Source organism: Carassius gibelio, chromosome A20, assembly GCF_023724105.1.
Source record: "Carassius gibelio isolate Cgi1373 ecotype wild population from Czech Republic chromosome A20, carGib1.2-hapl.c, whole genome shotgun sequence".
Lineage (NCBI taxonomy): Eukaryota > Metazoa > Chordata > Actinopteri > Cypriniformes > Cyprinidae > Carassius > Carassius gibelio.
The window spans coordinates 1,554,650-1,577,149 of record NC_068390.1 but is presented as its reverse complement, the minus strand read 5'-3'; the positions used below and the strand labels follow the sequence as shown (position 1 = coordinate 1,577,149).

At 40.3% G+C, this 22,500-nt stretch overlaps 20 non-coding genes across 20 annotated transcripts in view; all 20 read right to left on the bottom strand.

Annotated features, from left to right (window-relative positions):
* trnas-uga (transfer RNA serine (anticodon UGA)) overlaps positions 1-44 on the bottom strand; it is an 82-nt gene extending 38 nt beyond the window's left edge. Inside the window, exon 1 of the tRNA in view lies at positions 1-44. This exon is cut by the window's left edge and continues 38 nt beyond it. This is a non-coding gene — a tRNA (tRNA-Ser).
* A 2,771-nt stretch (positions 45-2,815) lies between these two features.
* On the bottom strand, positions 2,816-2,897 carry trnas-uga (transfer RNA serine (anticodon UGA)). Its single transcript has one exon. It is a non-coding gene; the product is annotated as a tRNA-Ser (tRNA).
* A 131-nt stretch (positions 2,898-3,028) lies between these two features.
* trnah-gug (transfer RNA histidin (anticodon GUG)) lies at positions 3,029-3,100 on the bottom strand. Its single transcript has one exon. It is a non-coding gene; the product is annotated as a tRNA-His (tRNA).
* A 2,105-nt stretch (positions 3,101-5,205) lies between these two features.
* Positions 5,206-5,287, bottom strand: trnas-uga (transfer RNA serine (anticodon UGA)). The gene has a single exon. It is a non-coding gene; the product is annotated as a tRNA-Ser (tRNA).
* A 131-nt stretch (positions 5,288-5,418) lies between these two features.
* trnah-gug (transfer RNA histidin (anticodon GUG)) lies at positions 5,419-5,490 on the bottom strand. The gene has a single exon. It is a non-coding gene; the product is annotated as a tRNA-His (tRNA).
* A 1,864-nt stretch (positions 5,491-7,354) lies between these two features.
* trnak-uuu (transfer RNA lysine (anticodon UUU)) lies at positions 7,355-7,427 on the bottom strand. The gene has a single exon. It is a non-coding gene; the product is annotated as a tRNA-Lys (tRNA).
* A 168-nt stretch (positions 7,428-7,595) lies between these two features.
* On the bottom strand, positions 7,596-7,677 carry trnas-uga (transfer RNA serine (anticodon UGA)). The gene has a single exon. It is a non-coding gene; the product is annotated as a tRNA-Ser (tRNA).
* A 132-nt stretch (positions 7,678-7,809) lies between these two features.
* trnah-gug (transfer RNA histidin (anticodon GUG)) lies at positions 7,810-7,881 on the bottom strand. Its single transcript has one exon. It is a non-coding gene; the product is annotated as a tRNA-His (tRNA).
* Positions 7,882-12,136: 4,255 nt separating this feature from the next.
* trnak-uuu (transfer RNA lysine (anticodon UUU)) lies at positions 12,137-12,209 on the bottom strand. The gene has a single exon. It is a non-coding gene; the product is annotated as a tRNA-Lys (tRNA).
* Positions 12,210-12,377: 168 nt separating this feature from the next.
* trnas-uga (transfer RNA serine (anticodon UGA)) lies at positions 12,378-12,459 on the bottom strand. Its single transcript has one exon. It is a non-coding gene; the product is annotated as a tRNA-Ser (tRNA).
* A 131-nt stretch (positions 12,460-12,590) lies between these two features.
* On the bottom strand, positions 12,591-12,662 carry trnah-gug (transfer RNA histidin (anticodon GUG)). Its single transcript has one exon. It is a non-coding gene; the product is annotated as a tRNA-His (tRNA).
* Positions 12,663-12,817: 155 nt separating this feature from the next.
* Positions 12,818-12,899, bottom strand: trnas-aga (transfer RNA serine (anticodon AGA)). Its single transcript has one exon. It is a non-coding gene; the product is annotated as a tRNA-Ser (tRNA).
* A 3,449-nt stretch (positions 12,900-16,348) lies between these two features.
* Positions 16,349-16,421, bottom strand: trnak-uuu (transfer RNA lysine (anticodon UUU)). Its single transcript has one exon. It is a non-coding gene; the product is annotated as a tRNA-Lys (tRNA).
* A 330-nt stretch (positions 16,422-16,751) lies between these two features.
* trnah-gug (transfer RNA histidin (anticodon GUG)) lies at positions 16,752-16,823 on the bottom strand. The gene has a single exon. It is a non-coding gene; the product is annotated as a tRNA-His (tRNA).
* Positions 16,824-16,978: 155 nt separating this feature from the next.
* On the bottom strand, positions 16,979-17,060 carry trnas-aga (transfer RNA serine (anticodon AGA)). Its single transcript has one exon. It is a non-coding gene; the product is annotated as a tRNA-Ser (tRNA).
* Positions 17,061-18,695: 1,635 nt separating this feature from the next.
* Positions 18,696-18,768, bottom strand: trnak-uuu (transfer RNA lysine (anticodon UUU)). The gene has a single exon. It is a non-coding gene; the product is annotated as a tRNA-Lys (tRNA).
* A 551-nt stretch (positions 18,769-19,319) lies between these two features.
* On the bottom strand, positions 19,320-19,401 carry trnas-aga (transfer RNA serine (anticodon AGA)). The gene has a single exon. It is a non-coding gene; the product is annotated as a tRNA-Ser (tRNA).
* Positions 19,402-21,037: 1,636 nt separating this feature from the next.
* Positions 21,038-21,110, bottom strand: trnak-uuu (transfer RNA lysine (anticodon UUU)). Its single transcript has one exon. It is a non-coding gene; the product is annotated as a tRNA-Lys (tRNA).
* Positions 21,111-21,440: 330 nt separating this feature from the next.
* trnah-gug (transfer RNA histidin (anticodon GUG)) lies at positions 21,441-21,512 on the bottom strand. The gene has a single exon. It is a non-coding gene; the product is annotated as a tRNA-His (tRNA).
* Positions 21,513-21,660: 148 nt separating this feature from the next.
* Positions 21,661-21,742, bottom strand: trnas-aga (transfer RNA serine (anticodon AGA)). The gene has a single exon. It is a non-coding gene; the product is annotated as a tRNA-Ser (tRNA).
* Between the last annotated feature and the right edge of the window lie 758 nt (positions 21,743-22,500).

Sequence of the window (22,500 nt, the reverse complement as noted above, 5' to 3'; positions counted from 1 at the left end):
AATGGATTTCAAGTCCATCGCCTTAACCTCTCGGCCACGACTACGTCTAGCGGTAGGCTGCCTGCCCCCTTGTCTGGTGGCTCCCTGCACAGGCCAAGCGTCAAAAACAAAATAGAGAAGAAAGATGAGGTGGTAAAAAAATGTCAACCTTCCCGTACACTCAACGCCAGAGTGTTGCCGTGACCTGGATTCGAACCGGGGTTGCTGCGGCCACAACGCAGAGTACTAACCACTATACGATCACGGCGTGCCAATGGCTCACCCAAGTTAACCCCTGGAGCCCGAATACCAGAAGCACCAGCGGCGTGTTGGTCCATTGAAGAGGGACAGGACATTTCGCAAATCAGTGGGAGGACCTTGAAAAATTCATGGACGCTTTTCCTCGTGGCCTTCAGCAAACAGCGTAGTCGGCAGGATTCTAACCTGCGCGGGGAGACCCCAATGGATTTCTAGTCCATCGCCTTAACCACTCGGCCACGACTACAAGAACAGACCAGCTTCTGCTCAGTTTGTGTGCAACACTGCTGCCTGACCTACTTGCAAACAACCCAGCTCAGTCAGCAAGCTGACTGTAACCCAATAAAGGGTTTCCTTTTTTGGATACAGAAAATAATAACAACAAAACTTTGTGCACTTATAAAATAAAGATAACAAACAAGATGTGCTGTCTGCAGCCTTTGTCTGCGCTGATCTTCATTTACAAACACGTCATTAAAATGAACCTCTAACTCTGTGAATACTCAACGAAGAGACATGAGAGAGATATCTATAGAAAGCTTGACATTTCTACTTTTAAACTAAACAAGTGCTGCCGAAAACAAATATTCTGTGATAAAGTAATCCATATGAAAACAAGGCGATGTCCTTTTTTCACGTCTCCCTTCATTATATCTAATGTGACCACGCCCCCGCGCTGAACGCTCTATTCAGATTCAAACTGAAGCGCGGCTTGAATACGCCCACACAGAAGAAAAAGCAGCCAGACTGTTGTTCAAGTGCTTTTATTTTACTGTTTGCTTCGCGATGAGAGGAATAACACAAAATTCACCGCAAAAAGATGTGACGTGGTTGAGGATTTGAGAAATGGATTTCCTCAGAAAAAAAAGAATGAAGCACTTTATTCAGCAGAGATCATAAACATGAGTAAGTCTCTTTATATTTATTTATATACTTTTACTAGTTTTCACATAACGTCTAAACATTTTACTAGTTAGACTTTTTCCAAACTATAATTCTTGACTAAATGTATAATTAAGTTAAATATTATGAAGTTTCAATAACAATATACAAAACTATACCACTCAAAAGCTTAATGTAAATAATATAACTTTTTTCACATCTCCCTTCATTATATCTAATGTGACCACGCCCCCGCGCTGAACGCTCTATTCAGATTCAAACTGAAGCGCGGCTTGAATACGCCCACACAGAAGAAAAAGCAGCCAGACTGTTGTTCAAGTGCTTTTATTTTACTGTTTGCTTCGCGATGAGAGGAATAACACAAAATTCACCGCAAAAAGATGTGACGTGGTTGAGGATTTGAGAAATGGATTTCCTCAGAAAAAAAAGAATGAAGCACTTTATTCAGCAGAGATCATAAACATGAGTAAGTCTCTTTATATTTATTTATATACTTTTACTAGTTTTCACATAACGTCTAAACATTTTACTAGTTAGACTTTTTCCAAACTATAATTCTTGACTAAATGTATAATTAAGTTAAATATTATGAAGTTTCAATAACAATATACAAAACTATACCACTCAAAAGCTTAATGTAAATAATATAAATGTTACAAATACATGTAACTGTAACAAATGTAACAAAAAATGGTGTTCTTTTAATTTACCACCCTAAAAAACATGAAAAATATTCTCAGCTATTTTCAACATTAATAATAATGATAACAATAAAAGTTTTTATTTTTTATTTTTTACAAATTCAGATTGTTAAAAGGATTTCTTAAGGATTGTGTGACTGGAGTAATAATGCAAAAATAAAATTAGTTTGAAAGTCAGCTTTGATTGTTCCTAATAAACTGTTTAACTGCTCCCCCATATTAAATTATGTTGTGGGATAATTAAATATATTCTAAATAAACTCCAAACTTAAAATTATATACATTTATTTTGTTCTCACGTTCTTTCTTGTAACACCTCCCTCTCAGTGACAACAGCTGACTGAGCGGCTCTTTATGCAGCTCATTATGCAGGGCTTTGTCTTCTCAGGTGTAAATCATGATAGTTGACGCCTACTCGCATATGACTTTTACCAACAAAAAGTGTCTTAGAAAATTTAAATCAATGTATTGTTTTCTGTAAGTGAGTAAACAAGATGATTTTCACATAATTTACAAAGAAAAATTCTAGGCTACAAGCTCCGGTTCTCAAAAATCCCAGGCACCATTGTTCTTTATGTATTTTTTGGCCTTGTTCATTTAACATTGTTCGTTTGTCACTAACCACAAGGGAGATCCCCTGATCACCGGGAGCAGGAAGGAACACCGTTCCAGTACAGAGTCAGCAGAAGAGATGGACCGTAGTGATAGCAAGGTGAGGCCAAAGAAAGACCTTCGCCGGAACAGGGACTTGAACCCTGGACCCTCAGATTAAAAGTCTGATGCTCTACCGACTGAGCTATCCGGGCTCTTGTCGAGTACTGGCATCTCACCTTTTATATAACAGCAGTTTTACAACAAGCTGCCCAGAAGAGACGCAGGTGTCACGGGATGAAAGCTAGAAGCAGTTAGGACAAAGGACCACAGAAGGCACAATTACCATCACAGAAAGCTAAAGCAACACTGCAAAGCCCTCCCGTAGTCGGCAGGGTTCGAACCTGCGCGGGGAGACCCCAATGGATTTCAAGTCCATCGCCTTAACCTCTCGGCCACGACTACGTCTAGCGGTAGGCTGCCTGCCCCCTTGTCTGGTGGCTCCCTGCACAGGCCAAGCGTCAAAAACAAAATAGAGAAGAAAGATGAGGTGGTAAAAAAATGTCAACCTTCCCGTACACTCAACGCCAGAGTGTTGCCGTGACCCGGATTCGAACCGGGGTTGCTGCGGCCACAACGCAGAGTACTAACCACTATACGATCACGGCGTGCCAATGGCTCACCCAAGTTAACCCCTGGAGCCCGAATACCAGAAGCACCAGCGGCGTGTTGGTCCATCGAAGAGGGACAGGACATTTCGCAAATCAGTGGGAGGACCTTGAAAAATTCATGGACGCTTTTCCTCGTGGCCTTCAGCAAACAGCGTAGTCGGCAGGATTCTAACCTGCGCGGGGAGACCCCAATGGATTTCTAGTCCATCGCCTTAACCACTCGGCCACGACTACAAGAACAGACCAGCTTCTGCTCAGTTTGTGTGCAACACTGCTGCCTGACCTACTTGCAAACAACCCAGCTCAGTCAGCAAGCTGACTGTAACCCAATAAAGGGTTTCCTTTTTTGGATACAGAAAATAATAACAACAAAACTTTGTGCACTTATAAAATAAAGATAACAAACAAGATGTGCTGTCTGCAGCCTTTGTCTGCGCTGATCTTCATTTACAAACACGTCATTAAAATGAACCTCTAACTCTGTGAATACTCAACGAAGAGACATGAGAGAGATATCTATAGAAAGCTTGACATTTCTACTTTTAAACTAAACAAGTGCTGCCGAAAACAAATATTCTGTGATAAAGTAATCCATATGAAAACAAGGCGATGTCCTTTTTTCACGTCTCCCTTCATTATATCTAATGTGACCACGCCCCCGCGCTGAACGCTCTATTCAGATTCAAACTGAAGTGCGGCTTGAATACGCCCACACAGAAGAAAAAGCAGCCAGACTGTTGTTCAAGTGCTTTTATTTTACTGTTTGCTTCGCTATGAGAGGAATAACACAAAATTCACCCCAAAAAGATGTGACGTGGTTGAGGATTTGAGAAATGGATTTCCTCAGAAAAAAAAGAATGAAGCACTTTATTCAGCAGAGATCATAAACATGAGTAAGTCTCTTTATATTTATTTATATACTTTTACTAGTTTTCACATAACGTCTAAACATTTTACTAGTTAGACTTTTTCCAAACTATAATTCTTGACTAAATGTATAATTAAGTTAAATATTATGAAGTTTCAATAACAATATACAAAACTATACCACTCAAAAGCTTAATGTAAATAATATAAATGTAACAAATACATGTAACTGTAACAAATGTAACAAAAAATGGTGTTCTTTTAATTTACCACCCTAAAAAACATGAAAAATATTCTCAGCTATTTTCAACATTAATAATAATGATAACAATAAAAGTTTTTATTTTTTATTTTTTACAAATTCAGATTGTTAAAAGGATTTCTTAAGGATTGTGTGACTGGAGTAATAATGGAAAAATAAAATTAGTTTGAAAGTCAGCTTTGATTGTTCCTAATAAACTGTTTAACTGCTCCCCCATATTAAATTATGTTGTGGGATAATTAAATATATTCTAAATAAACTCCAAACTTAAAATTATATACATTTATTTTGTTCTCACGTTCTTTCTTGTAACACCTCCCTCTCAGTGACAACAGCTGACTGAGCGGCTCTTTATGCAGCTCATTATGCAGGGCTTTGTCTTCTCAGGTGTAAATCATGATAGTTGACGCCTACTCGCATATGACTTTTACCAACAAAAAGTGTCTTAGAAAATTTAAATCAATGTATTGTTTTCTGTAAGTGAGTAAACAAGATGATTTTCACATAATTTACAAAGAAAAATTCTAGGCTACAAGCTCCGGTTCTCAAAAATCCCAGGCACCATTGTTCTTTATGTATTTTTTGGCCTTGTTCATTTAACATTGTTCGTTTGTCACTAACCACAAGGGAGATCCCCTGATCACCGGGAGCAGGAAGGAACACCGTTCCAGTACAGAGTCAGCAGAAGAGATGGACCGTAGTGATAGCAAGGTGAGGCCAAAGAAAGACCTTCGCCGGAACAGGGACTTGAACCCTGGACCCTCAGATTAAAAGTCTGATGCTCTACCGACTGAGCTATCCGGGCTCTTGTCGAGTACTGGCATCTCACCTTTTATATAACAGCAGTTTTACAACAAGCTGCCCAGAAGAGACGCAGGTGTCACGGGATGAAAGCTAGAAGCAGTTAGGACAAAGGACCACAGAAGGCACAATTACCATCACAGAAAGCTAAAGCAACACTGCAAAGCCCTCCCGTAGTCGGCAGGGTTCGAACCTGCGCGGGGAGACCCCAATGGATTTCAAGTCCATCGCCTTAACCTCTCGGCCACGACTACGTCTAGCGGTAGGCTGCCTGCCCCCTTGTCTGGTGGCTCCCTGCACAGGCCAAGCGTCAAAAACAAAATAGAGAAGAAAGATGAGGTGGTAAAAAAATGTCAACCTTCCCGTACACTCAACGCCAGAGTGTTGCCGTGACCCGGATTCGAACCGGGGTTGCTGCGGCCACAACGCAGAGTACTAACCACTATACGATCACGGCGTGCCAATGGCTCACCCAAGTTAACCCCTGGAGCCCGAATACCAGAAGCACCAGCGGCGTGTTGGTCCATCGAAGAGGGACAGGACATTTCGCAAATCAGTGGGAGGACCTTGAAAAATTCATGGACGCTTTTCCTCGTGGCCTTCAGCAAACAGCGTAGTCGGCAGGATTCTAACCTGCGCGGGGAGACCCCAATGGATTTCTAGTCCATCGCCTTAACCACTCGGCCACGACTACAAGAACAGACCAGCTTCTGCTCAGTTTGTGTGCAACACTGCTGCCTGACCTACTTGCAAACAACCCAGCTCAGTCAGCAAGCTGACTGTAACCCAATAAAGGGTTTCCTTTTTTGGATACAGAAAATAATAACAACAAAACTTTGTGCACTTATAAAATAAAGATAACAAACAAGATGTGCTGTCTGCAGCCTTTGTCTGCGCTGATCTTCATTTACAAACACGTCATTAAAATGAACCTCTAACTCTGTGAATACTCAACGAAGAGACATGAGAGAGATATCTATAGAAAGCTTGACATTTCTACTTTTAAACTAAACAAGTGCTGCCGAAAACAAATATTCTGTGATAAAGTAATCCATATGAAAACAAGGCGATGTCCTTTTTTCACGTCTCCCTTCATTATATCTAATGTGACCACGCCCCCGCGCTGAACGCTCTATTCAGATTCAAACTGAAGTGCGGCTTGAATACGCCCACACAGAAGAAAAAGCAGCCAGACTGTTGTTCAAGTGCTTTTATTTTACTGTTTGCTTCGCTATGAGAGGAATAACACAAAATTCACCCCAAAAAGATGTGACGTGGTTGAGGATTTGAGAAATGGATTTCCTCAGAAAAAAAAGAATGAAGCACTTTATTCAGCAGAGATCATAAACATGAGTAAGTCTCTTTATATTTATTTATATACTTTTACTAGTTTTCACATAACGTCTAAACATTTTACTAGTTAGACTTTTTCCAAACTATAATTCTTGACTAAATGTATAATTAAGTTAAATATTATGAAGTTTCAATAACAATATACAAAACTATACCACTCAAAAGCTTAATGTAAATAATATAAATGTAACAAATACATGTAACTGTAACAAATGTAACAAAAAATGGTGTTCTTTTAATTTACCACCCTAAAAAACATGAAAAATATTCTCAGCTATTTTCAACATTAATAATAATGATAACAATAAAAGTTTTTATTTTTTATTTTTTACAAATTCAGATTGTTAAAAGGATTTCTTAAGGATTGTGTGACTGGAGTAATAATGGAAAAATAAAATTAGTTTGAAAGTCAGCTTTGATTGTTCCTAATAAACTGTTTAACTGCTCCCCCATATTAAATTATGTTGTGGGATAATTAAATATATTCTAAATAAACTCCAAACTTAAAATTATATACATTTATTTTGTTCTCACGTTCTTTCTTGTAACACCTCCCTCTCAGTGACAACAGCTGACTGAGCGGCTCTTTATGCAGCTCATTATGCAGGGCTTTGTCTTCTCAGGTGTAAATCATGATAGTTGACGCCTACTCGCATATGACTTTTACCAACAAAAAGTGTCTTAGAAAATTTAAATCAATGTATTGTTTTCTGTAAGTGAGTAAACAAGATGATTTTCACATAATTTACAAAGAAAAATTCTAGGCTACAAGCTCCGGTTCTCAAAAATCCCAGGCACCATTGTTCTTTATGTATTTTTTGGCCTTGTTCATTTAACATTGTTCGTTTGTCACTAACCACAAGGGAGATCCCCTGATCACCGGGAGCAGGAAGGAACACCGTTCCAGTACAGAGTCAGCAGAAGAGATGGACCGTAGTGATAGCAAGGTGAGGCCAAAGAAAGACCTTCGCCCGAACAGGGACTTGAACCCTGGACCCTCAGATTAAAAGTCTGATGCTCTACCGACTGAGCTATCCGGGCTCTTGTCGAGTACTGGCATCTCACCTTTTATATAACAGCAGTTTTACAACAAGCTGCCCAGAAGAGACGCAGGTGTCACGGGATGAAAGCTAGAAGCAGTTAGGACAAAGGACCACAGAAGGCACAATTACCATCACAGAAAGCTAAAGCAACACTGCAAAGCCCTCCCGTAGTCGGCAGGGTTCGAACCTGCGCGGGGAGACCCCAATGGATTTCAAGTCCATCGCCTTAACCTCTCGGCCACGACTACGTCTAGCGGTAGGCTGCCTGCCCCCTTGTCTGGTGGCTCCCTGCACAGGCCAAGCGTCAAAAACAAAATAGAGAAGAAAGATGAGGTGGTAAAAAAAATGTCAACCTTCCCGTACACTCAACGCCAGAGTGTTGCCGTGACCCGGATTCGAACCGGGGTTGCTGCGGCCACAACGCAGAGTACTAACCACTATACGATCACGGCATGCCACTGGCTCACCCAAGTTAACCCCTGGAGCCCGAATACCAGAAGCACCAGCGGCGTGTTGGTCCATCGAATAGGGACAGGACATTTCACAAATCAGTGGGAGGACCTTGAAAAATTCATGGACGCTTTTCCTCGTGGCCTTCAGCAAACAGCGTAGTCGGCAGGATTCGAACCTGCGCGGGGAGACCCCAATGGATGTCTAGTCCATCGCCTTAACCACTCGGCCACGACTACAAGAACAGACCAGCTTCTGCTCAGTTTGTGTGCAACACTGCTGCCTGACCTACTTGCAAACAACCCAGCTCAGTCAGCAAGCTGACTGTAACCCAATAAAGGGTTTCCTTTTTTGGATACAGAAAATAATAACAACAAAACTTTGTGCACTTATAAAATAAAGATAACAAACAAGATGTGCTGTCTGCAGCCTTTGTCTGCGCTGATCTTCATTTACAAACACGTCATTAAAATGAACCTCTAACTCTGTGAATACTCAACGAAGAGACATGAGAGAGATATCTATAGAAAGCTTGACATTTCTACTTTTAAACTAAACAAGTGCTGCCGAAAACAAATATTCTGTGATAAAGTAATCCATATGAAAACAAGGCGATGTCCTTTTTTCACGTCTCCCTTCATTATATCTAATGTGACCACGCCCCCGCGCTGAACGCTCTATTCAGATTCAAACTGAAGCGCGGCTTGAATACGCCCACACAGAAGAAAAAGCAGCCAGACTGTTGTTCAAGTGCTTTTATTTTACTGTTTGCTTCGCGATGAGAGGAATAACACATAATTCACCCCAAAAAGATGTGACGTGGTTGAGGATTTGAGAAATGGATTTCCTCAGAAAAAAAAGAATGAAGCACTTTATTCAGCAGAGATCATAAACATGAGTAAGTCTCTTTATATTTATTTATATACTTTTACTAGTTTTCACATAACGTCTAAACAATTTACTAGTTAGACTTTTTCCAAACTATAATTCTTGACTAAATGTATAATTAAGTTAAATATTATGAAGTTTCAATAACAATATACAAAACTATACCACTCAAAAGCTTGATGTAAATAATATAAATGTAACAAATACATGTAACTGTAACAAATGTAACAAAAAATGGTGTTCTTTTAATTTACCACCCTAAAAAACATGAAAAATATTCTCAGCTGTTTTCAACATTAATAATAATGATAACAATAAAAGTTTTTAATTTTTATTTTTTACAAATTCAGATTGTTAAAAGGATTTCTTAAGGATTGTGTGACTGGAGTAATAATGCAAAAATAAAATTAGTTTGAAAGTCAGCTTTGATTGTTCCTAATAAACTGTTTAACTGCTCCCCCATATTAAATTATGTTGTGGGATAATTAAATATATTCTAAATAAACTCCAAACTTAAAATTATATACATTTATTTTGTTCTCACGTTCTTTCTTGTAACACCTCCCTCTCAGTGACAACAGCTGACTGAGCGGCTCTTTATGCAGCTCATTATGCAGGGCTTTGTCTTCTCAGGTGTAAATCATGATAGTTGACGCCTACTCGCATATGACTTTTACCAACAAAAAGTGTCTTAGACAATTTAAATCAATGTATTGTTTTCTGTAAGTGAGTAAACAAGATGATTTTCACATAATTTACAAAAGAAATATTCTAGGCTACAAGCTCCGGTTCTCAAAAATCCCAGGCACCATTGTTCTTTATGTATTTTTTGGCCTTGTTCATTTAACATTGTTCGTTTGTCACTAACCACAAGGGAGATCCCCTGATCACCGGGAGCAGGAAGGAACACCGTTCCAGTACAGAGTCAGCAGAAGAGATGGACCGTAGTGATAGCAAGGTGAGGCCAAAGAAAGACCTTCGCCCGAACAGGGACTTGAAACCTGGACCCTCAGATTAAAAGTCTGATGCTCTACCGACTGAGCTATCCGGGCTCTTGTCGAGTACTGGCATCTCACCTTTTATATAACAGCAGTTTTACAACAAGCTGCCCAGAAGAGACGCAGGTGTCACGGGATGAAAGCTAGAAGCAGTTAGGACAAAGGACCACAGAAGGCACAATTACCATCACAGAAAGCTAAAGCAACACTGCAAAGCCCTCCCGTAGTCGGCAGGGTTCGAACCTGCGCGGGGAGACCCCAATGGATTTCAAGTCCATCGCCTTAACCTCTCGCCCACGACTACGTCTAGCGGTAGGCTGCCTGCCCCCTTGTCTGGTGGCTCCCTGCACAGGCCAAGCGTCAAAAACAAAATAGAGAAGAAAGATGAGGTGGTAAAAAAATGTCAACCTTCCCGTACACTCAACGCCAGAGTGTTGCCGTGACCCGGATTCGAAACGGGGTTGCTGCGGCCACAACGCAGAGTACTAACCACTATACGATCACGGCGTGCCACTGGCTCACCCAAGTTAACCCCTGGAGCCCGAATACCAGAAGCAGCAGCGGCGTGTTGGTCCATCGAAGAGGGACAGGACATTTCGCAAATCAGTGGGAGGACCTTGAAAAATTCATGGACGCTTTTCCTCGTGGCCTTCAACAAACAGCATAGTCGGCAGGATTCGAACCTCCGCGGGGAGACCCCAATGGATTTCTAGTCCATCGCCTTAACCACTCGGCCACGACTACAAGAACAGACCAGCTTCTGCTCAGTTTGTGTGCAACACTGCTGCCTGACCTACTTGCAAACAACCCAGCTCAGTCAGCAAGCTGACTGTAACCCAATAAAGGGTTTCCTTTTTTGGATACAGAAAATAATAACAACAAAACTTTGTGCACTTATAAAATAAAGATAACAAACAAGATGTGCTGTCTGCAGCCTTTGTCTGCGCTGATCTTCATTTACAAACATGTCATTAAAATGAACCTCTAACTCTGTGAATACTCAACGAAGAGACATGAGAGAGATATCTATAGAAAGCTTGACATTTCTACTTTTAAACTAAACAAGTGCTGCCGAAAACAAATATTCTGTGATAAAGTAATCCATATGAAAACAAGGCGATGTCCTTTTTTCACGTCTCCCTTCATTATATCTAATGTGACCACGCCCCCGCGCTGAACGCTCTATTCAGATTCAAACTGAAGTGCGGCTTGAATACGCCCACACAGAAGAAAAAGCAGCCAGACTGTTGTTCAAGTGCTTTTATTTTACTGTTTGCTTCGCGATGAGAGGAATAACACAAAATTCACCCCAAAAAGATGTGACGTGGTTGAGGATTTGAGAAATGGATTTCCTCAGAAAAAAAAGAATGAAGCACTTTATTCAGCAGAGATCATAAACATGAGTAAGTCTCTTTATATTTATTTATATACTTTTACTAGTTTTCACATAACGTCTAAACATTTTACTAGTTAGACTTTTTCCAAACTATAATTCTTGACTAAATGTATAATTAAGTTAAATATTATGAAGTTTCAATAACAATATACACAACTATACCACTCAAAAGCTTAATGTAAATAATATAAATGTAACAAATACATGTAACTGTAACAAATGTAACAAAAAATGGTGTTCTTTTAATTTACCACCCTAAAAAACATGAAAAATATTCTCAGCTATTTTCAACATTAATAATAATGATAACAATAAAAGTTTTTATTTTTTAGTTTTTACAAATTCAGATTGTTAAAAGGATTTCTTAAGGATTGTGTGACTGGAGTAATAATGCAAAAATAAAATTAGTTTGAAAGTCAGCTTTGATTGTTCCTAATAAACTGTTTAACTGCTCCCCCATATTAAATTATGTTGTGGGATAATTAAATATATTCTAAATAAACTCCAAACTTAAAATTATATACATTTATTTTGTTCTCACGTTCTTTCTTGTAACACCTCCCTCTCAGTGACAACAGCTGACTGAGCGGCTCTTTATGCAGCTCATTATGCAGGGCTTTGTCTTCTCAGGTGTAAATCATGATAGTTGACGCCTACTCGCATATGACTTTTACCAACAAAAAGTGTCTTAGACAATTTAAATCAATGTATTGTTTTCTGTAAGTGAGTAAACAAGATGATTTTCACATAATTTACAAAGAAAAATTCTAGGCTACAAGCTCCGGTTCTCAAAAATCCCAGGCACCATTGTTCTTTATGTATTTTTTGGCCTTGTTCATTTAACATTGTTCGTTTGTCACTAACCACAAGGGAGATCCCCTGATCACCGGGAGCAGGAAGGAACACCGTTCCAGTACAGAGTCAGCAGAAGAGATGGACCGTAGTGATAGCAAGGTGAGGCCAAAGAAAGACCTTCGCCCGAACAGGGACTTGAACCCTGGACCCTCAGATTAAAAGTCTGATGCTCTACCGACTGAGCTATCCGGGCTCTTGTCGAGTACTGGCATCTCACCTTTTATATAACAGCAGTTTTACAACAAGCTGCCCAGAAGAGACGCAGGTGTCACGGGATGAAAGCTTGAAGCAGTTAGGACAAAGGACCACAGAAGGCACAATTACCATCACAGAAAGCTAAAGCAACACTGCAAAGCCCTCCCGTAGTCGGCAGGGTTCGAACCTGCGCGGGGAGACCCCAATGGATTTCAAGTCCATCGCCTTAACCTCTCGGCCACGACTACGTCTAGCGGTAGGCTGCCTGCCCCCTTGTCTGGTGGCTCCCTGCACAGGCCAAGCGTCAAAAACAAAATAGAGAAGAAAGATGAGGTGGTAAAAAAATGTCAACCTTCCCGTACTCTCAACGCCAGAGTGTTGCCGTGACCCGGATTCGAACCGGGGTTGCTGCGGCCACAACGCAGAGTACTAACCACTATACGATCACGGCGTGCCACTGGCTCACCCAAGTTAACCCCTGGAGCCCGAATACCAGAAGCAGCAGCGGCGTGTTGGTCCATCGAAGAGGGACAGGACATTTCGCAAATCAGTGGGAGGACCTTGAAAAATTCATGGACGCTTTTCCTCGTGGCCTTCAGCAAACAGCGTAGTCGGCAGGATTCGAACCTGCGCGGGGAGACCCCAATGGATTTCTAGTCCATCGCCTTAACCACTCGGCCACGACTACAAGAACAGACCAGCTTCTGCTCAGTTTGTGTGCAACACTGCTGCCTGACCTACTTGCAAACAACCCAACTCAGTCAGCAAGCTGACTGTATCCCAATAAAGGGTTTCCTTTTTTGGATACAGAAAATAATAACAACAAAACTTTGTGCACTTATAAAATAAAGATAACAAACAAGATGTGCTGTCTGCAGCCTTTGTCTGCGCTGATCTTCATTTACAAACACGTCATTAAAATGAACCTCTAACTCTGTGAATACTCAACGAAGAGACATGAGAGAGATATCTATAGAAAGCTTGACATTTCTACTTTTAAACTAAACAAGTGCTGCCGAAAACAAATATTCTGTGATAAAGTAATCCATATGAAAACAAGGCGATGTCCTTTTTTCACGTCTCCCTTCATTATATTGTAAGGGAAACAGGTCAATTTAGCTCAAAGGGAATCATTTAAGATTTTAAAGGGAATTTGAACAGAATCACTGTTTCACGGCTGTTCACGGAGACGCGCCTGCGGTTCAGTGAACGAGCCGTTTAACATCAAATCTGCGCTGGATACTAATATCCAAACTATAGTGAAACACTATCAATTAGCACAGTAACAAGATCGACAGTTTAAGACATTAACTTGTAAGCACAAAACACAAGATACTTCTCTTTTCAATATGAATAAGGCTTTATTAGATAAATCTAAGACATATAAACTAATCTAACACATAAACGCACGCACACACACATTCACACAAGTTGCAGGAAGGTCGAAAGTTAGGGAAAGATGAGTTTAAGAGAATGGAAATATGGAATCCCAAGTTAACAGCAATACGTTAAATTGCATAAACATGAACAACCATCAATCACGTAATTAGCGCTCGCATTGAGTTCCTCAATGAGGTTAAAATTATATTAGATACACCAGTAAAGGTCACAGTCTGGAGGTAAAGTTACTTGCATCTCCTGTGAAGAAGGAGCCTCGGTGAAAGGGCTATCCCGAGGTCGTTGATTGGCTGGAAGTTCAGTCTCTGAAGTGACGTCTTGGGAAGCCCGTGGTTGTTGGGCGTTGGCTGAAAGTGCAGAGTCGTGTTCGCTGGTTGAAGTTGAATGGACGTTACAAAACTTAACTCAGAACACGAAACTCTCAAACGGAAAAGAAAAGAAATAAAGTTTGACGAGACTAGGTTGTGTTCCTTCTCATAGTAGCAGCAGGCAGGCACGCTGGAACCGCGCTCAAAGAACAATGATGACTACTGCATGGCTAGATGCTACAAGCTAAAGCTAGGTAGCAAAGCTACAAGCTAAAAGCTAAGAGCAGGCATGACTGATAGCACGAGCAATGCTGGAACTAAAAGCCGACATGGCTAATAGCAGCAGCTAGACTAGAACTAAAAGCAGACTAAAAGCAAAATTTCATGGGATCCAAAGTATTTAAAACTTCCTTGTTGGCCACCCCTCAAATGTTGCCTTGACCAATCAGATATGTTCTTGGGGTGGGTATCATAAATCATTTGTTTATCTTACCAAGCATGTGGTTCTTGCCTCACAGGGTCTAATTTTGGACATGATTCCTATAACATGATTATGATATATTTTACAAATAAATGATTGTCAGGACAATATCAAGCAAGAAAATGCGATTATTTCAATACTAGACATGACTAGGTATCCTATAGTTATCAAAAGACATACACAATAAGTGATTATACATGATAGTCAAATGTGTGGGTTACACGTAAATGAATATGGAGTTAAGCAATGGAATGATTCATTCATAAGTCTTTTTTGAGTTCATTCTGGTCCATATATAATGTATAAAAAGGGTTTCTTTGCCATTCTCTGGCAAAGGACTTTTCTGTGAAGACAAAGGTTCAAAGCCCTTCCCCCTTAGGAATTTCAGTCTGGTTTCACTTGCTGGGGGGGGGGGGGGAGTCAATGCAAGTATTTAACTTGATCTCCTGGGTTTACATGTGATGTCCAGCGTTGCATTTCAATCACGAACAATAAATTTGACAATCTCTTCTTCGAATTAAAATTGTTAATAATTGTTCTATTGGTGTTAATGTTGAAAGCTGTTGTGTGAACAAGTTGGTTGGTTGGTTATCTTGCTTGATTCCTGTGGCACTAGAACTGATTTATGACTTCCTGAGGAATTCAGCTCATGTTTCAGTGCACACAGCTCTGATAGACTCTTTGATGTGCTTTTTTCACGTCTCCCTTCATTATATCTAATGTGACCACGCCCCACGCTGAACGCTCTATTCAGATTCAAACTGAAGCGCAGCTTGAATACGCCCACACAGAAGAAAAAGCAGCCAGACTGTTGTTCAAGTGCTTTTATTTTACTGTTTGCTTCGCGATGAGAGGAATAACACATAATTCACCCCAAAAAGATGTGACGTGGTTGAGGATTTGAGAAATGGATTTCCTCAGAAAAAAAAGAATGAAGCACTTTATTCAGCAGAGATCATAAACATGAGTAAGTCTCTTTATATTTATTTATATACTTGTACTAGCTTTCACATAACGTCTAAACATTTTACTAGTTAGACTCTTTCCAAACTATAATTCTTGACTAAATGTATAATTAAGTTAAATATTATGAAGTTCCAATAACAATATACAAAACTATACCATTCAAAAGCTTGATGTAAATAATATAAATGTAACAAATACATGTAACTGTAACAAATGTAACAAAAAATGGTGTTCTTTTAATTTACCCCCTAAAAAACCTGAAAAATGTCCTCTGCTATTTTCAACATTAATAATAATGATAACAATAAATGTTTTTTTTGTTGTTGTTGTTTTTTAGAAATTCAGATTGTTAAAAGGATTTCTTGAGGATTGTGTGACTGGAGTAATAATGCAAAAATAAAATTAGTTTGAAAGTCAGCTTTGATTGTTCCTAATAAACTGTTTAACTGCTCCCCCATATTAAATTATGTTGTGGGATAATTAAATATATTCTAAATAAACTACAAACTTAAAATGATATACATTTATTTTGTTCTCACGTTCTTTCTTGTAACACCTCCCTCTCAGTGACAACAGCTGACTGAGCGGCTCTTTATGCAGCTCATTATGCAGGGCTTTGTCTTCTCAGGTGTAAATCATAATGACATTCATGATAGTTGACGCCTACTCTCATATGACCTTTACCAACAAAAAGTGTCTTAGAAAATATAAATCAATGTATTGTTTTCTGTAAGTTAGTAAACAAGATGATTTTCACATGAATTACAAAGAAAAATTCTAGGCTACAAGCTCCAGTTCTCAAAAATTCCAGGCACCATTGTTCTTTATGTTTGCCTTGTTCAAGTGTTTTAACATTGTTCGTTTTTCACTAACCACAAGGGAGATCCCTTGATACCCGAGAGCAGGAAGGAACACCGTTCCCGTACAGAGCCAGCAGAAGAGATGGACCATAGTGATAGCAAGGTGAGGCCAAAGAAAGACCTTCGCCCGAACAGGGACTTGAACCCTGGACCCTCAGATTAAAAGTCTGATGCTCTACCGACTGAGCTATCCGGGCTCTTGTGGAGCAAAGAAGAGACGCAGGTGTCACGGGATGAAAGCTAGAAGCAGTTAGGACAAAGGACCATAGAAGGCACAATTACCATCACAGAAAGCTAAAGCAATACTGCAAAGTCTTCCCGTAGTCGGCAGGGTTCGCACCTGCGCGGGGAGACCCCAATGGATTTCACGTCCATCGCCTTAACCTCTCGGCCACGACTACGTCTAGCTGGGCAGGCCCAGTTGTCTGGTGTCACCCTGCACAGGCCAGGCATCAAAAACAAAATAGAGAAGAAAGATGAGGTGGTAAAAAAATGCCAACCTTCCCGTACACTCAACGCCAGAGTATTGCCGTGACCCGGATTCGAACCGGGGTTGCTGCGGCCACAACGCAGAGTACTAACCACTATACGATCACGGCGTGCCACTGGCTCACCCGAGTTAACCCCTGGAGCCCGAATAGAAGAAGCACCAGCGGTGTGTTGGTCCATCGAAGAGGGACTGGACATTTCGCAAATCAGTGGGAGGACCTTGAAAAATTCATGGACGCTTTTCCTCACGGCCTTCAGCAAACAGCGTAGTCGGCAGGATTTGAACCTGCGCGGGGAGACCCCAATGGATTTCTAGTCCATCACCTTAACCACTCGGCCACGACTACAAGAACAGACCAACTCCTGCTCAGTTTGTGTGCAACACTGCTGCCTGACCTTCTTGCAAACATCCCAGCTCAGTCAGCAAGCGGACTGTAACCCAGTAAAGGGTTTCCTTTTTTTGGATACAGACATAATAACAACAAAACTTTGTGCACTTCTAAAGATAACAAACAAGATGTGCTGTCTGCAGCCTTTGTCTGCGCTGATCTTTATTTACAAACACGTCATTAAAATGAACTGTAACTCCGTGAATACTCAACGAAGAGACATGAGAGAGATATCTATAGAAAGCTTGACATGTCTACTTTTAAACTAAACGAGTGCTGCCTAAAACAAATGTTCTGTGATAAAGTAATCCATATGAAAACAAGGCGATGTGCTTTTTTCACGTCTCCCTTCATTATATCTAATGTGACCACGCCCCACGCTGAACGCTCTATTCAGATTCAAACTGAAGCGCAGCTTGAATACGCCCACACAGAAGAAAAAGCAGCCAGACTGTTGTTCAAGTGCTTTTATTTTACTGTTTGCTTCGCGATGAGAGGAATAACACATAATTCACCCCAAAAAGATGTGACGTGGTTGAGGATTTGAGAAATGGATTTCCTCAGAAAAAAAAGAATGAAGCACTTTATTCAGCAGAGATCATAAACATGAGTAAGTCTCTTTATATTTATTTATATACTTGTACTAGCTTTCACATAACGTCTAAACATTTTACTAGTTAGACTCTTTCCAAACTATAATTCTTGACTAAATGTATAATTAAGTTAAATATTATGAAGTTCCAATAACAATATACAAAACTATACCATTCAAAAGCTTGATGTAAATAATAGAAATGTAACAAATACATGTAACTGTAACAAATGTAACAAAAAATGGTGTTCTTTTAATTTACCCCCTAAAAAACCTGAAAAATGTCCTCTGCTATTTTCAACATTAATAATAATGATAACAATAAATGTTTTTTTTGTTGTTGTTGTTTTTTAGAAATTCAGATTGTTAAAAGGATTTCTTGAGGATTGTGTGACTGGAGTAATAATGCAAAAATAAAATTAGTTTGAAAGTCAGCTTTGATTGTTCCTAATAAACTGTTTAACTGCTCCCCCATATTAAATTATGTTGTGGGATAATTAAATATATTCTAAATAAACTACAAACTTAAAATGATATACATTTATTTTGTTCTCACGTTCTTTCTTGTAACACCTCCCTCTCAGTGACAACAGCTGACTGAGCGGCTCTTTATGCAGCTCATTATGCAGGGCTTTGTCTTCTCAGGTGTAAATCATAATGACATTCATGATAGTTGACGCCTACTCTCATATGACCTTTACCAACAAAAAGTGTCTTAGAAAATGTAAATCAATGTATTGTTTTCTGTAAGTGAGTAAACAAGATGATTTTCACATGAATTACAAAGAAAAATTCTAGGCTACAAGCTCCAGTTCTCAAAAATTCCAGGCACCATTGTTCTTTATGTTTGCCTTGTTCAAGTGTTTTAACATTGTTCGTTTTTCACTAACCACAAGGGAGATCCCTTGATACCCGAGAGCAGGAAGGAACACCGTTCCAGTACAGAGCCAGCAGAAGAGATGGACCGTAGTGATAGCAAGGTGAGGTCAAAGAAAGACCTTCGCCCGAACAGGGACTTGAACCCTGGACCCTCAGATTAAAAGTCTGATGCTCTACCGACTGAGCTATCCGGGCTCTTGTGGAGCAAAGAAGAGACGCAGGTGTCACGGGATGAAAGCTAGAAGCAGTTAGGACAAAGGACCATAGAAGGCACAATTACCATCACAGAAAGCTAAAGCAAAACTGCAAAGCCCTCCCGTAGTCAGCAGGGTTCGAACCTGCGCGGGGAGACCCCAATGGATTTCACGTCCATCGCCTTAACCTCTCGGCCACGACTACGTCTAGCTGGGCAGGCCCAGTTGTCTGGTGTCACCCTGCACAGGCCAGGCATCAAAAACAAAATAGAGAAGAAAGATGAGGTGGTAAAAAAAATGGCAACCTTCCCGTACACTCAACGCCAGAGTATTGCCGTGACTCGGATTCGAACCGGCGTTGCTGCGGCTACAACGCAGAGTACTAACCACTATACGATCACGGCGTGCCACTGGCTCACCCGAGTTAACCCCTGGAGCCCGAATAGAAGAAGCACCAGCGGTGTGTTGGTCCATCGAAGAGGGACTGGACATTTCGCAAATCAGTGGGAGGACCTTGAAAAATTCATGGACGCTTTTCCTCACGGCCTTCAGCGTAGTCGGCAGGATTCGAACCTGCGCGGGGAGACCCCAATGGATTTCTAGTCCATCGCCTTAACCACTCGGCCACGACTACAAGAACAGACCAACTCCTGCTCAGTTTGTGTGCAACACTGCTGCCTGACCTTCTTGCAAACATCCCAGCTCAGTCAGCAAGCGGACTGTAACCCAGTAAAGGGTTTCCTTTTTTTGGATACAGACATAATAACAACAAAACTTTGTGCACTTCTAAAGATAACAAACAAGATGTGCTGTCTGCAGCCTTTGTCTGCGCTGATCTTCATTTACAAACACGTCATTAAAATGAACTGTAACTCCGTGAATACTCAACGAAGAGACATGAGAGAGATATCTATAGAAAGCTTGACATGTCTACTTTTAAACTAAACGAGTGCTGCCTAAAACAAATGTTCTGTGATAAAGTAATCCATATGAAAACAAGGCGATGTGCTTTTTTCACGTCTCCCTTCATTATATCTAATGTGACCACGCCCCACGCTGAACGCTCTATTCAGATTCAAACTGAAGCGCAGCTTGAATACGCCCACACAGAAGAAAAAGCAGCCAGACTGTTGTTCAAGTGCTTTTATTTTACTGTTTGCTTCGCGATGAGAGGAATAACACATAATTCACCCCAAAAAGATGTGACGTGGTTGAGGATTTGAGAAATGGATTTCCTCAGAAAAAAAAGAATGAAGCACTTTATTCAGCAGAGATCATAAACATGAGTAAGTCTCTTTATATTTATTTATATACTTGTACTAGCTTTCACATAACGTCTAAACATTTTACTAGTTAGACTCTTTCCAAACTATAATTCTTGACTAAATGTATAATTAAGTTAAATATTATGAAGTTCCAATAACAATATACAAAACTATACCATTCAAAAGCTTGATGTAAATAATATAAATGTAACAAATACATGTAACTGTAACAAATGTAACAAAAAATGGTGTTCTTTTAATTTACCCCCTAAAAAACCTGAAAAATGTCCTCTGCTATTTTCAACATTAATAATAATGATAACAATAAATGTTTTTTTTTGTTGTTGTTGTTTTTTAGAAATTCAGATTGTTAAAAGGATTTCTTGAGGATTGTGTGACTGGAGTAATAATGCAAAAATAAAATTAGTTTGAAAGTCAGCTTTGATTGTTCCTAATAAACTGTTTAACTGCTCCCCCATATTAAATTATGTTGTGGGATAATTAAATATATTCTAAATAAACTACAAACTTAAAATGATATACATTTATTTTGTTCTCACGTTCTTTCTTGTAACACCTCCCTCTCAGTGACAACAGCTGACTGAGCGGCTCTTTATGCAGCTCATTATGCAGGGCTTTGTCTTCTCAGGTGTAAATCATAATGACATTCATGATAGTTGACGCCTACTCTCATATGACCTTTACCAACAAAAAGTGTCTTAGAAAATGTAAATCAATGTATTGTTTTCTGTAAGTGAGTAAACAAGATGATTTTCACATGAATTACAAAGAAAAATTCTAGGCTACAAGCTCCAGTTCTCAAAAATTCCAGGCACCATTGTTCTTTATGTTTGCCTTGTTCAAGTGTTTTAACATTGTTCGTTTTTCACTAACCACAAGGGAGATCCCTTGATACCCGAGAGCAGGAAGGAACACCGTTCCAGTACAGAGCCAGCAGAAGAGATGGACCGTAGTGATAGCAAGGTGAGGCCAAAGAAAGACCTTCGCCCGAACAGGGACTTGAACCCTGGACCCTCAGATTAAAAGTCTGATGCTCTACCGACTGAGCTATCCGGGCTCTTGTGGAGCAAAGAAGAGACGCAGGTGTCACGGGATGAAAGCTAGAAGCAGTTAGGACAAAGGACCATAGAAGGCACAATTACCATCACAGAAAGCTAAAGCAATACTGCAAAGTCTTCCCGTAGTCGGCAGGGTTCGCACCTGCGCGGGGAGACCCCAATGGATTTCACGTCCATCGCCTTAACCTCTCGGCCACGACTACGTCTAGCTGGGCAGGCCCAGTTGTCTGGTGTCACCCTGCACAGGCCAGGCATCAAAAACAAAATAGAGAAGAAAGATGAGGTGGTAAAAAAATGGCAACCTTCCCGTACACTCAACGCCAGAGTATTGCCGTGACCCGGATTCGAACCGGGGTTGCTGCGGCCACAACGCAGAGTACTAACCACTATACGATCACGGCGTGCCACTGGCTCACCCGAGTTAACCCCTGGAGCCCGAATAGAAGAAGCACCAGCGGTGTGTTGGTCCATCGAAGAGGGACTGGACATTTCGCAAATCAGTGGGAGGACCTTGAAAAATTCATGGACGCTTTTCCTCACGGCCTTCAGCGTAGTCGGCAGGATTCGAACCTGCGCGGGGAGACCCCAATGGATTTCTAGTCCATCGCCTTAACCACTCGGCCACGACTACAAGAACAGACCAACTCCTGCTCAGTTTGTGTGCAACACTGCTGCCTGACCTTCTTGCAAACATCCCAGCTCAGTCAGCAAGCGGACTGTAACCCAGTAAAGGGTTTCCTTTTTTTGGATACAGACATAATAACAACAAAACTTTGTGCACTTCTAAAGATAACAAACAAGATGTGCTGTCTGCAGCCTTTGTCTGCGCTGATCTTCATTTACAAACACGTCATTAAAATGAACTGTAACTCCGTGAATACTCAACGAAGAGACATGAGAGAGATATCTATAGAAAGCTTGACATGTCTACTTTTAAACTAAACGAGTGCTGCCTAAAACAAATGTTCTGTGATAAAGTAATCCATATGAAAACAAGGCGATGTGCTTTTTTCACGTCTCCCTTCATTATATCTAATGTGACCACGCCCCACGCTGAACGCTCTATTCAGATTCAAACTGAAGCGCAGCTTGAATACGCCCACACAGAAGAAAAAGCAGCCAGACTGTTGTTCAAGTGCTTTTATTTTACTGTTTGCTTCGCGATGAGAGGAATAACACATAATTCACCCCAAAAAGATGTGACGTGGTTGAGGATTTGAGAAATGGATTTCCTCAGAAAAAAAAGAATGAAGCACTTTATTCAGCAGAGATCATAAACATGAGTAAGTCTCTTTATATTTATTTATATACTTGTACTAGCTTTCACATAACGTCTAAACATTTTACTAGTTAGACTCTTTCCAAACTATAATTCTTGACTAAATGTAT